Raw genomic sequence first — 14,631 nt, 5'->3', positions numbered from 1 at the left:
GGGGTGGGGATAGAGGCTGTATGCAGATGTGCTGCTGGCAACGGACATCTGCTCTACCCCCTTGGGCATTGTCACAACAGGCAGGGGAACTTAGAGTGAAGCCTGCCCGCAGAGAAAAGGCCTTTGTTACTGATGTGCAAGCCGTGGCCTGCACCCTTCAAGGTCCCACTGTTTGCATTTGAAATGCCACATTTAATAGAATATTTAACCATCTCTGGAGGTCTGCTTTGAATGAGAGATTATGGGATGTCTTCACCCTCAGAAATTAATCATTTGCTCATGATAACTGGTACAGATACTGGGACTTCCTTCCCCCCCCCCCCCGTTTAGTCCCACCTGCAGCACCGCCCTCCTCTGGTAGCCTCTCCCATACCCCCCACCCCTCCATCCGCCACCTTCAACTCCGCTGGGGGTTGAACTTCCTTTCCTGTCTTTGTGGCCTGCATGTGTTCAGATATGAAAGCCGGCCCCCCCTCTCAAGGCAAATGCATCACAGGCAGCATCACAATGTACATGGCAGCTCCCTATCAGGCCTTTTGATTTATCGCAGAGGAGGAAAATGCCAAGAAAATGCAAAATCATCGCTTTAATATTTATGATCTATATGCACAGGGCCTGTGCTTGATGGTAGCTATCAGTGTTGACGTGTCTTTCCCTCTCTCTGCGTGTGTGTGCTTGTATTGGAAATCAGGAGTCTCATTTGCCTCAACAGATAGTCCCCGGTGACTGGTGGAGTCAGTGTACTGTGATTACAAACATGATTTGTGCTTGTAGGGAGCACTGTTGTACATGGCTGATCTGCTGTACAACATGCTTGTGGAGGGACTTATTTGTGTGTCTCTGCCGTACTGTATTATACCAGGCTGGATGGCGGAGAGGCGAGCTGGGGAGCAAGTGCACTGAAGCAGGAAGAGATGTTGGTTTTTTTGAAAGCACAGGTGCTGCCTCTGACTTTGCTCACCACGCTCTCATTTGGCACACGCTTTTCTTTGGACGGAGGACGCATGTTGTGTTTGCTGAGCGAGTGTACCTTTTTGCATTGTTGCCATGTCCTTATTATTGGCATGCTTGCTTAATAGAGAGGTAGAGCTAGAAATGCAGCAGCACAGAAGAAGAAAAAAAACGTGACATTGACTGTCTGTTTTGAAGTCACAGAAGCAAAGCAATTACAATTGGTTAATCATATTCTCAGAGCCTAATACTCCATTTAACACAGTAATTTGGACGCTGCTGAAATAGCTCTTGTGAACTCTTCTGAGAATTCCCATAATGGCTTCTAAAAGTTCCCATAGTTTGGTTTGAGAGGATTTTACTGTCATGTGATTTTGCTATGCGTCGTGGAGAGGAGGTAATGGGTGTGAAATTACACTATGCCATCTGCAAGAGGCTGAAAATGTCGAGCCCCATGTCATTCAGACGTACTTCAAAATCACAGAGCCGAGGAGGATTCTGGATTTATACCGCAGGTCCTTTTGACATGACTGCAATTCATCTTTTACTGGGTAATTCTTAGCTTTACTTTGAGTTTTGTTAAGAAGAAAACATTCAGCTGCAGCCAGTCAGTTTAACAGTCTCGCAGTTTCGCGGTAACACATTGTTCTTTGTTGCCTAAAGCCCTGCTGAATTTCTGCTGCACAGATCTCCAGACATCTTAAAAGTTAATTCTCAGATTGTATTAAGGCTTTGAAGTTGGAAACAAAGATTGCGCTGTGATGTGGTGCACTTTGCAAATTGAGGGCCGTGTGCTTCATAGCGATGACGAGGGGGACAGTCGTACTTCTATTATTCTCCGAGCAACTGTTGCGGCGTACCTAATCCTGGCTGGTGATAGTTTTGTCTAAAAGAAGAGACATTTTTAAAAAAAACTCGACTGTGTTTTCCAGAGTAATTGGTGCACTCTGCAAATTTTCAGCACCTGTTCCTCCCTTGTTATGCCATGCCCTGTTGAGTCTCAGATGCTTCTGAGTTTTGTTTGTGGTTGTCAAGGACAGTTTTGGGAGAGTGGAAGTGGACTGCAGCAGACAGCAGCAGGTGTCTGATTCTCCTCACTGATAAGACCTGTTTGCTTGAAAAGACACCGGATGCTCTGATTTTTTTTGGTGTGTTTGTGCGTATGTGGGTGCTCTGCTGTGCCACGGCTGATAAAGATGCATACAGTATGGCGGAATAAATACATCCTCAGCTGTTTGCTCTTAAGTGCAGCCAAGTCATTTTTCATACTCTCGTGGCTGATTTTTTTTTCCCACTAAAGCTTTGTCCTGCCACAATGGCACGCAACAAGCTTGTTTGTAAGCTTTGCCAATTCCAGATAATGCATTTAACTTCCAGTTCAGCTGGCGTAGTGGCCAGAAAACAAGTAAATTACAGTCCGCTGCTGCATTTGAAAGCAGTAGGGCTTTTAATTGAGACAGTGAAATATAAAACTGCAGAATCATATCCGCACATTGTTGGAACATGTTAAATCCAAAGTGATTAACGGAATACGTTGCGCTAATGCTCGTATTGTATTTTCATTAATGTGTGTATTGTTCTGCTTGGTTATGAGTGTTTCACAGCTGGAGTCTTGTATGTTGCGTAGAAAATGTAAATTAATCTTTGATTTTAATTATTTTATGATGTTTGGCTTGTCGTTAAATGATAAAAATACTTTTTATTGCATCATTTAATCATTTTGCAGATACTAGGGAGTTTCAAGCTCAGTAACCATCAACAAGAAGATTCAGTTTGCAACGAAATATGAGCAGAGTAAAGCACCAAAAATTGCTGTCAGCTGATCGTTGACCAATTACGCCAACTATATATGGCGTTATTCAGATGGAACAACAATGAGTACAGTAAATGTTGTGTTATTTGTACATAATTGATAAGTACACTGTAGGTCTTTCCAGGATAGAATGACCATGGTGAGAGAAGGCACAGTACATTGTGGGTGCGAAAATGAGCATTTCTTTAAATTATTAACTCATTATATGATTGGAGGAAAGCTCTTGGCTGCAGTGGAGGAACAGTAGAGAATGTTTACTGTTCCCTGTATTTATGATCATGGGAGTTTGCTCACTCCACTTGGCTGTCTAATAGCCTCCCACCTGGTGTAAACCATCACACTGTGGATTCCCTGCTCCTCCTTAATGACTGGCTATTTTCCTCCATAGAAGTCCTAATTGCTCTCAACTGCATGCACGGACATTACGCCAGAGATGGATGGAGCGAGGAGGGGGAAGGATGAGGATGGATGAAGGGGCATAGTTTGGAGATCTAACAGTAATGTAATACACTGTCTTTCCAACATACAAAACTCTGTGTGTGTTTGCCAGCAGGAACAAAAAGAAAAAGAAAAAAAAAAAGAGTTGATCTTCTCCCACTTACCTCCCCTCCTTCGCTTGGCACCGCCGCAGCTTTAAACACCTGCCATTAACTTTCATGCAAACCACAGAGGATTAGGAATGAATAGTGGCACCGTCTTCCAACTATGTGTGCATGTACATGTGTGTGTTTGTGTTGCGTGTCACTTTTTTTTTTTTTTTGCAGGAACTAGCAGAGACAAAGCACCATCTGCACACAGCAGGCTGTCCTGACTGCCTACTCCACTCGCTGGGGTAGAGAAGAAGCTTTCTGTGAGCATTGTTATGAAACCTAGACTGCTGCTGCGGCTGCTGTTGTCGCTGCTACGCTGGTTGTTAATGCTGACAGCTAATAATGTCCTCCTGGATGACTGTGCCATGCCGGAGCCAAGGAGAAAAGACAGAGACAAATGAAGAGAGGCCGGACGTGAAGGAGGGAGAAAGACAGGAACAGATAGAGGGAATATATAGCAGTGGGGTGTTCAGCACACTCTGTCCGAGATGGTGAAGTTTCCTCAAAATGATTACACACATCATGCACACAGGCTGAAAGTACAGGCACATGTATTGTGTTTTATTTCCTCTTCTTTTTTTTGTTCCTTCCTGCCTACTCACTCTCTCCTGCCTCAGCGTCTCAGGAGGGAGGTAGCATGAGGAGGAGGAGGAGGAGGAGGAGGAAGGGTTCCATTGTGTCTCGCCAGAGACCCCATTCCTGTCCAGCTGACATAGACTTGTGTCAGGAGGATCCATCCTGCTGATGTTAGGCAAGCTGTAAACTGAAAGAGATGTCTAAAATGCTGAAGTGGGCCCTGGCCAGTGGAGAGATGGCTCTGTTTGTTTGCCATTCTGCTGAGCACCACTTCACACAGAAAACTTTTCTGCCCAAATTTGCTGACAGAGAGAAAGGGGGCAAAAAAAGGGATGGAGTTGGAGTTTTGGGAGCCACTCATGGGCACACAATGCTTCGGCCACTGTGGTGACACTGACATTTGGACATGGTGAGGGTGAGAAAAGAGTTAAAAGCTTGCTTTTTTCAGCTGTCTCTTACCACACAAACTGTTTTGCCACTGCTCACAATTCTCAGAGACAGCAGTCATTGAACCTTCCAACCACATGAATATGCATGATAAGTCTGCTTTTCTTCTCTGCCCTCTGAGCTGTATTTTTTTTTCTTCCACCCAGAGACCTGTCGTGTTGTGTTTGATTGGCCCTGACATTTGAAAAGGTCCTTGAATAAAAAAAAAAAGAAAGTTGTTTATGACAACTGGAGAACTCTCCTTGCAGCAGAGTAAAAATGGCATTTTGAAAGGAGTACAGCTCCTGCATATTTAAATGCTAATGGCCCTGTGAATGTGCGGGCTAATAGGATGTTTCAATCTGGAGTAGTGCAGTATGTACACTTTCAGTATACATGCACACTGTTTGAGTGCTGCGTCTAATAGCAGTGGAAGGCGCATCAGCTCGTTTTAATAACTGATTATGGTGAGTCTGAAGTTTTGCTTTATTTCTTTTTTATATATAAAAAGGATCATTTTCTTTCTTTATGGCAGCATAGAGATCGTGCCAACACAAAAGCTCAAAGAATAGGCTTATCCCCAGAAAAAAAAACCCTCAGGGAAATCTGTTTCTGAAAATCAGGCATCTGTGGTGTATTATCACAATGGTTATGATGCAGACAAAGTGTAACAGCTTGTTTTACAAGCTTGCTGATGCTGTGTGGCAGAGTTGGGCTCGCAGTATTAACACAGGGCCCCTGGGCTTCTGGCTGGGCAGCCCTGTAGTGAGGCACCGGGTCCTTGTTTTGTCAGCAGCAGCCAGCCACAAGTGCCATGGATCTGTCTGGACTTTGACCTGCTTGTGGAGTATTTGGTCTTGTAGTCCTGCTTGCTCTCTAGGTTTTCTGTTGTGCAGACACAGAACAATCAATGATGTCTTTAGGTAGGAATTCCTATTGAATTTCAGCCCGTTACCCCACAGTTAACTTGGATGTGGTAAGCTCTGTGTAAAAAAATTATCACAATTGTTACATTATGTAATTTTAAAGCTGAATTTATTGCTATGCTGCCATTCTTTTTATTAATCTTGGGGAGGGAGATGAAATGTGGGTTTTGGTAGCTGAGATGAGGCTGATTTCTGGTTGTCATGATGTTCACATTAACACCTGGTCAGTCCAGGAAGTGGCTCAGCAAAATGTATTTGCATGCTGTCATGAAATATTCAGTTCTGGAAAGTCTGTCATTTAATTCCAAGAGCTACTTCATAAACTGTACTGTACTGATAAGCAAACTGCTAACATAAATAAGATAAGATACACAGACATAAGTGGCTGACTGCTATCTGCAGGCCATTTATCTTTTGTGGAGCTTCTGTGGATTGCATCCTCTGTTTCGTACTTGCATTGTCAAGATTGCTATTATGAATTTGCATCTTAAAATTTGCCAAAGCTGACCAAGATGTTAAACTTTTTGTGCATTTACTCTGCCTCCCTGCACAGTTTTAATGCTGATGCTGCTGGAACCTTAGGCCAACAGGGTGAACCAGTTTTTTTATTATTATTGCCACAGGTTTATCCTTCCAGTCCAGGTTAAAACTGTCTACATACCACACTTTCAGGCATCTCACAGCCTCTTTGCCTGCATAAATACTGGCAGGAGTCCAAATAGGAGAATCTGGCAGATGTCCATGAAACCATTTGACTCCTAAACCACACTGTTAAGTGAGAGGCTCCACTTCTCCTTGATTTAAATGAGCAGCGCTGGACATCAGCATGGTCGCTACTGCAGAGCATCAGCACTAATACACGCACGCACACACACACACACACACATGCTCTCACAATGTCACACAAATGCAGTTATCTACTTGTTGCTGCACGGAGAGCTAAACAGGGAACACTGTCATCCTGCTCCTCATCACTCATCTGTGGTGAAAAGCGGCATATTATCTACTCGTTGCTCGCAGTTATGGCAGTGTTGACAAAGTGAGTGTCTGAGCTGAGTGATGTTTTGTGAGTTTTATCACTTTAGCTATCTCCATTATGAATATGGATATTGCCAATGTTTGGCGAGCCCGAGGCTAATTCTTTGATTCTCTGCTGCTGAGAAGCTCAGTGGGATGGTTGGCTGTTCAACTCGTCAGATTGTTCGCACAAAGGCATGTTTGATTTTCACCCGTATAGAGATGTTTGATTCCTGGTCCTGAACAAAAAGGATTTACTGTGGGTTAATGTTTCACCGAGCACCCAGAGAAGCCACAGACTCTTAGTCCCTCCTACTCAGTCCTCTGTGAGTTCTCCCCTCGGGACTCTGTGTGAGGTTGGAAATAAGTGTCGCTGGGGTTCTAAGGCAGCTTAACAAACGTGATTTTAAAGGCATTATCGACATTTATGCTGCGATTTTTCAACACATTTTCATTCTTTATACTGCACATCTGCATTACCAGGCAGAGACATAACCGTGTAATAAAAATCATGACATTTACTGAGCAGGATTTGGTTCTCAGTCTAAAAGCACATGCTACTTCTTCTTTATCGAGCTCCCAACATCTTTTTAGCTGGTGAACACTTTTCCAGTAATTAAGTTTTGTGCCATCAGGAGACAGTGGAGTGCATTAATACAATAGCAGAGCTACAGTTCATTGGCGTTGCCTTGCCAGCGATTTTGCTGATGCATTAGGTCTGCGTTTTACCTACCGCTGTACTGAACTCGCTGTTTAAAATAGCAGCATAGCCAAATTTGAATATGAAGAAAGAGAGAAGTTGCATTATTCTGTTGAGACAATGCAGCACTGCCGGAAAGATGCTTTTTTTGTTGTAAAATTGACATACCAAAGGAAATCCAGCATAAAGCACCAGTCACTTCATCTTGTAATTGTTAATACTACACATTTTTTGGACATTTTAAGTCTTTATTTGACAGTTGCAGTGAAGAAAGACAGAAATGGAGGAAATAAAGCAGGGGAATGACATGCAGCAAATGGTCCACCCAGCTGGGAATCGAACCAGTGACGTCCGTGTCTCTGTGAAATGTGCCCTGAACAGGTCACCTCTTTTCGGTTTAGGTTTTAAAAAGCATTTTTCTCTTTTTATCTGGTCTGTGTTCTAAAAAATGTTTAAAATGCCACTATACAGAAAGTTGAAATGATGATAAACTTGAATGAAGGTTATACATTTTCCGGTCTTTTCAGCCTCAAGGAAAATCTTGAGCTCCAGACATATTTCAAATAAGTCGAAGAACACAGTTGTTTTTTTTTGTTTCACTTTTCGCCCACTTGTCCATGTCTTTCCTCCTTTGGTTGAACCTCATCCTTGACCTTCTTTACTTTCTTTCTCTCTTTCCCCTGCCTTCCTCTGAATATCAGCCGTTCCTTCTAATCCGTCTTTGCCCTTGTATTATCTATTTTTCTTCCTCGGTTTCATCTCTGTGTGCTCTTATTCACAGGTGGCTGAGGGGTGTGCTGGCTCTTCTTTGCTGGCTGTTTGGTATCTATTGAATACCAGCTGCTGTCCTTGGACGGGAAGCATGCCAGTGTAATAAACCTGACTGATACATGCTTTCATATACATAAAAGCAGGCTAACGCACACGTACCTGCATACTGGGAAAGAGAGAACACGAGCATACAGTTATAAATGAACCTTATTAGCAAGCTATTAATTCAACTATTTATTCAATATTAATATTAAACTGACACTGTCAATTCAGCTATTAAGTCAAGGAGGCTGAAAATATCTCAAGCATGCTACTAATTAGAGGTGAAATGAACTGAGAGACAAAACTTGGTGTCTTTGAAAAGACGTCTTTGCAGTTTGCAGTGACACAAAATTCTCCGTGCAGTTAGTGGTCACAGCAGAAATCATAAAGACCGCTTTGTGCGACGGCTTGCTGCATGCCATCATGGCCACAGTCGCTATCTCGTGCCTCGCTCCCCGTCTTCAAGCCTTTCATCCTGGGCAGAGCTCCTCATACCCCCTCCCAGGAGGCAGGATGCAGCCAGACACCCACCTTGGCCCCGGTTCCCAGCCGACACGTCTGTGTTTTTTGGTGTCCGTCTGCATATATGTGTGTGTGTGAGTGGGCAGCAGCGTTGAGTGGCGTTCTCACAGCCCAGCTGAGACTGACAGATGGAATCATTTCACACACAGACAGAAAGGCAGGATACAGGAAACCGGGGTGTGTTTAATAGTCCTGGTGCTGCTGTGGTTGGTATTAATCTAGGTCAGTGGCATTTAGCTCACGGCGAGTTGGCCTCTGGGGCCAGCTTGGCCTTTCCTTAACCTCATTTATTCCCCAGTTACTTTCCTAACTTACTGTCTAGTTACCTTACATGTAGTTTGCTGTAATAAAGAACCTGACAAGACGTTTTGGACTTGTGGTATCGGGCATGTTACCTCTGTACCTGGTTCAACTGTTTTTTTTTTGCAATCGGACCACGGTTACTCCCCCATGTCCAGCCCTGTCTCTACAAAATTACATTCCTGTACAACTAAGTTGCAATTATGCTTTGAAAGAAACTTAATTTCATTATGAAAAAGTGGATTTTCATACCTGTGAAGTAGTAGGAGAGATTTCTGGTTTCAAAGAGTCATAAAGTCCGCATATTGAGGCAGGAGTGGAAGATGGTGGTATGAATTGTCTCACCAGCAGATGAGCAAGACATTCGTTGTTTTAGTATTTGCACCAAAAGTGAAAAAGAAAAGACTCCTCCAGGTGACCACGGAGTCTTCTAATTACAAAAATTGGGCTGTTATTTTGTGCTTCATTATGCATTGCACATGTAAAAAAAAAAAACAACGCTTGCAATATTACATGTCTTGTTTAAAATGCTCGGTACAGCAGCGTTTACTTACTTTAGCGGGAACTAAGGAGCAGAACATTTGCAAACTCCTAAAAGATTCAAGAGAAAAATGCTTTTGTCTGAATAAATAATGCAGCATCGACAGTTGAAAGTCGTCTTCCTATGATTTATGTAAAGTCTCTAACAAAGTACTGAACATGTTTTAAAACTAATGCACTGTTTAAAAAGGTGGATCTTCATTATGAAAAAGTGCAAACAGTTAAATAATCCTGTTTCATTGCACAAGTACAAGCTATCTTCGATTTGGTTTACATGATTAGAAAATCTGTTGTATTTTGAACTCTGATGTGCCACATGAAACATTCGAACGTGAAAATTTAGTGTTGAAATGTGTTTATGTGCTTTCGAAAGATCAGATGTGTCGTTACAAGAGCTTGATAAGGAGTGCTTGAACAAGAGGTCAGGAAGCTCTTCCAGTGAGGATTACATTTTGGTGTCATGGCCTGCTTCCCCTAGAAATAGGAAATTGGAAATCAGAGCTTGTTGTAAATGTGCACTCACATTGTCAACTCGTCTCTTCAGTTAATTTGCAGATTAATTGCTTTTACATTTGTTGCATATGCATCAGGTGCTCAGAAGTTAATTGGTAGAAAAAGACAGATCATCAAGTTCGACAATTAAAAGTGGCACCGGCCAGCCTCAACACACAAATATGTATGAGTGTATCTCATTAGACTAAAACTATTCTGAGGGGATTTCATGGAAAAAATCTGTAATTATGTATTCAATTTTCCCTGTAATGTTGTGATCACAGTGACATGGAAAAGAAGGTATTCGTGGGTATCTGTCTTCCTATCCCTCCTGCGTTTCCCTTCAGGAACCTTTAGACCCAGAAGCAGTCGTTTTTATAGTCTCTCCTCGTTAGTCATGCTTGGTTGTTCTTTGAGAATCCTAAATTTACTTCTGAAATGGGAGTTTGGCATCTTCAATCCTCACTCAGCCTTTGGTTGAAGGACTTTTAAAGAGATTGGCAGTGTTCCAAGATTCATTTTCACTCCTTTTTTGAAAGAAGGATATGATGGACCATTTCCCTGATGTATAATTATTCTATAGTCCTAAAATATAATTGCATTTTTGTCGCTCATCTTTGGTCTTTCCTCTGGGCTTTTTAAGTTACAGTTAAATGGCTTCGCTCAGGAGAGGTGTAAGAAATAAATCAGTAAATGGAACTAAATTGTTTAGACTTGTGCTAATTGATAAGGTGTCTGTTTCTGCTCCGGCTTTGTGTTAATGAGCTGTTAGCTGAAGAATGGAGATGTGCTAAAGAGCTGAGAGGGACAAGGTGACACGGTGAAGACACCATCTGATTACAGCTTCACTGGAATGACTTGTTCTTTCATATATGAACAAAAGTCAGTACACACATAATTATGAGGAAAACCTGGTTTGTGCTGGCCGAGGCTTTTTTTGTCCTTTTGAGGAAGCCATGGAATCAGACGCTCTGCTTCCCGGTGTTGCTCACTAATAAAACAATCCAGCCGCATTATAGGTTAGGAGAGTTCCTGTTATGTGTGTCTGAGATTGCTTTCACATTCGGTCCAGACTCAGGAAAAAATTGTTGGGTTGTAAGCACAAAGTCTGTGAATTGACACGTAATTCACTGATAGGACAGTTTTGCAGTCTGACTGCAAATTTTGCAGGGCTTCACTGCAGGATGTGTGTTTATTTCTCTTCTCTGCTGTCACAAACAGCATGCAAAAAATAACTAACGATGAGAATTACTAGTCCAGACAGCACCTCAGCCCCATTTTATGAAGGCAAAAGAGGGACTGCATATTGATATTACAGGGGATAGTTTCTGTGTGGTCTGTCGTAAAGCATATGCACAGCATGCTACTGTTTTTCACTGTGATCAGGGCCTGCACTCATGTGGTAAAACTCATTTGTGCTTGTTACCGTATTAATCAAATGATTTGTGTAAATGTACAGTATGTTCTTTATGTCGAGTATAACGTTGCATTCTTGATTATTCACAGCCAGAAGACGGATTAAATAGTAGCAGGACTCTAGCAAACTATTATTTTTGGTAACAATTAGTCAGTCAGTTGTTTTCTTGATTACTTGAGCAATCATTTAGTCTGTAAAATGTCAGAACATTGTGAAAATGTCAAAAGTCCCTCAATCATGTCCACACTTGAGTTCAGTTGATCAATTGGGAAAATACACTATAATTTGTAGTCATTTCTACTAAAACACACAGGCTATGTGAAAGTACGGTACATGGGTTTTGAGTTGAAAAATCACTTAAAGGCATTAGAGGAGATTTAATTTCCTACAACTTTGAACGTAGCATGCACACATACCTCTCCCTCACCCCCCTCTAACCTCCCCTCTCTTAACATTTACGAAGAAACGCCCCCCTCCAGAAACTTGCGTAGGACTCGTGAAGTTGCCTACAGCCGCAGTATAATACAATAATACATTTTACCTGTCCAGAAGGAATTTAGCAACCAAGGCATCTGTCTTTAGGTCCATTTGTTGCTTGAGCTGACGCCATCGCCCAAATGACTCGCCAATAATCACTTTTGTTTTTGCATTCTCGCGATCCAGTTGTCTTTTATTTTCTCTAACCTCAAAAAATGCCTTGCTTTTACGGCTGGGTCCCCCTGGATCTTTATCTGCCATTATGTAAAAAAAGATGAGCAAAACAAGTCGCCAGCTAACTACGAAGCTATACCAAAGCAACACATACAGAAAACACGTAAGTCCAAGGCGTACGTAATCTACGTAACTAGGCCTGAGCCGGAAGATTTTTGATTGACAGGAAAGGGAGCAAAGCAAACGCCTCGGTCCGAGCGCGTTGATTGGCTGATGTTTTTCAGGTCCTGCCATGTCCACAGTTATTTTTTTTTTAAATTCTTTTAGAGACCATACATACAAGTCCACTAAAGGTCAGTATATTCATTTTATGTGAATCAGACAAATTAAACAACAAAAACATCCTCCATAATGCCTTTAACTCTGAAAATGATTTCAACAAAAGACACAGTTGGGTGTCACCGAATGTTTGCTTTCATGCAGCATCCATGACAACACATCAGTTAACCACCAACCTGGTGTGCATCCTACTTAGCATCATAAGGTGTTCATTTGCTTTCATTTTCGTGTCTAGCATCAGCAGGGGGTTTGATCTTGTTCGTTAGTCTCAGAATGACTTGCAAAGGCCCAAATCTCAAGTGTTTTGCTCATACATGTCAGATTAGTACATGGGAATAGTTCATCTCTCAGTGCAGAAACAGGTCTGAGGTCACCGTTGTCATGTTGAATGTCAACAGTAAAGCGGACTGGAAAGATTTACTACCACAGTAAAAGCATCGGACACAACCTTTCACCCGTCAGATTTACCAGAGGCTTTGGTGTGATTGCTGACTTGTGTGCGTGCATTGCTTTTACATGTATGTGTGCTTCACAAGTTGAGTTGTTTACAGCATCGAGCCTGTCAGATAAAGGAGAAGAAGCATTATATTTAGAGGCATGTTTACAGTCCTTGTTCTGACTCGTCAGTGGTCCGTGCTGCGTAGCGGTGCTCAGAAAAATATAAATTGCCAATTATGACAGTGGAGATTTTATGCCAGACCTTGTTTTAGTTCATTAGATGTAAAGAGCTGGAGAGAGGAGGAATGCAGGCTGTGCCGAAAGCCTCAATGGGTTAGGCTAACAGGCTACTGTGCACAATAATGTCACCATTATGTGTTTCCTGGGTGACTTAAACGAATAGGCATTATTACAAAATTGTGCATTAGCCCAAGTCAGCAGTTAGTACTGCTGCAGTCTCATTTCATTTAGAGCTGAGAGGAGAGAAAGATGGAGAGAATGTGAGAGGAGGAGGAGGAGGAGGAGGAGGGAGGAGGCAGGGAGGGAGAGGGAAAGATGGGGAAAAATGGTTCAGAGAAAAAGGCGCTGTAAAGGAGAAATGGGGATGAAAAAGACGCTGTCTGCCAGAGGCTGACAGGACATGCAAAAGGAGGTAAAAGGATACATAGAGAGGCCCAGATGGACTGACAGACTCAGGGGATCATGATGATGATGGAGAGTTAGAGGACAGAGGAGAGCTGTAATTGTCAGTAACTGGTGTATTTAGACGGGGAGGAAGAAGGAGGCTGGCAGGGAGGAGGAAGGTGTAAATCAGCGGTCTGAGTGACAGCTTTACGTGGCCCTCAGAGCCTCAACTATCCGATTAATGAGAGAAGAGAAACCTTAACTACCCTCTCTACCGCTTCTTTTTCTGCTACCTTGCACTTCTGGGGGCATAAATCATAGACTCTTAACCAGTCACTTTAGCTAGCTGCTACACAATTCTTCCTCAAAATGTTAACTGTAGGGTATCCCAGCCCACTGACATGCTGCATTAATGGAATTTAAAGCAGCTGCTGTTCTGAAGTGGCACCTCCGATGGTAAAGTGGGAAATACGGTTATTCACTTTCTTGAGAATGTCGAAACCACTCTCATGTCATTTCTGGACATACGGAGCTACGGCCTTTAGACATTTAGCTTAGCTTAGCATAAAAGCTAAAACTGACAGAACATCAACTGAAGCTGAGTTCTGTCCAACAGTAAAACATGCACCTATTACCTTCTCAAAAACCCACTAATTATCCTTCTAAACACTGAGCACTCTCTGCCTGTCACATTTTTTGCTCACTGTGGGCTCATTTTTCTGTGAATAAAAAACCCTACACCTCTGTTGAAACAGAGATTTTCTCTGTTGAAATAGAGAAAAGAAGAAAAATAGGAAAAACCAAGTTGAATTTCTTTGTTTATTTTATACAGTTTTTAAAAATGTGAAATCAACATGTGCAATATATGTACATTTTTTGATTAGTTTACATTCTCGTCAAATCTTTGAAGTGTCTTTGCAGAACTTTTTGTATCATAGTTGACATTTTCGCTGTTTTCAGGCCTAAAATCAACATGGCCATCTATAACCAAAGACACTTTTCATTTTTACAGAAAGATTCTTCTAAATTTTATATATACAAATGAAATTGAAAGTTATTTCTAAAGATGTTGTCGTAAACCTGCTGATAAATCCACACTTGAGTCACACACTACTTTATATTAACTAACTAAGAAAGCCTTGGAGTCTTGTCAGTCTTTTCTTCAGGAGGAAATGACATCATGTGGAGCAGGTCATGTGATCTGGAATTAACACACTTCCTTGAGAGGTGTTTTTGTAATGGGTAACTTAGTTGAAAGTGATTTCTGGTTCCGGATACGGACCGCGGTCGGCCTTTAGTGAGCCCTGTTCTCAGCCAGACACCTTCCCCCGTCCCACACAGCTTCACCGCTTCCTGACACAGAGAAGACGAATTTATGAACGGGAAAGTGAACGTTATGTCAAAAAAACATACTGATGCATATGTTTGCACATTTTTAAGTGGTTATATGAAAATTCGGGACCTTTTCTAGTGAGTATAAGGCGTATACCTGCGTG

At 42.2% G+C, this 14,631-nt stretch overlaps 1 protein-coding gene and 1 long non-coding RNA gene across 5 annotated transcripts in view; one reads left to right on the top strand and one right to left on the bottom strand.

Moving 5' to 3' along the window:
* ctbp2a (C-terminal binding protein 2a) overlaps positions 1-14,631 on the top strand; it is a 77,188-nt gene that overhangs the window by 1,026 nt on the left and 61,531 nt on the right. The gene's annotated exons all lie outside the window — the stretch shown is intronic.
* LOC127537589 (uncharacterized) overlaps positions 1-14,631 on the bottom strand; it is a 59,478-nt gene that overhangs the window by 12,179 nt on the left and 32,668 nt on the right. The gene's annotated exons all lie outside the window — the stretch shown is intronic.

This window comes from Acanthochromis polyacanthus, chromosome 15 (genome assembly GCF_021347895.1).
Source record: "Acanthochromis polyacanthus isolate Apoly-LR-REF ecotype Palm Island chromosome 15, KAUST_Apoly_ChrSc, whole genome shotgun sequence".
NCBI lineage: Eukaryota > Metazoa > Chordata > Actinopteri > Pomacentridae > Acanthochromis > Acanthochromis polyacanthus.
Note: the sequence above shows the minus strand (reverse complement) of the source record. Positions and strands in the feature narration are given on the sequence as shown.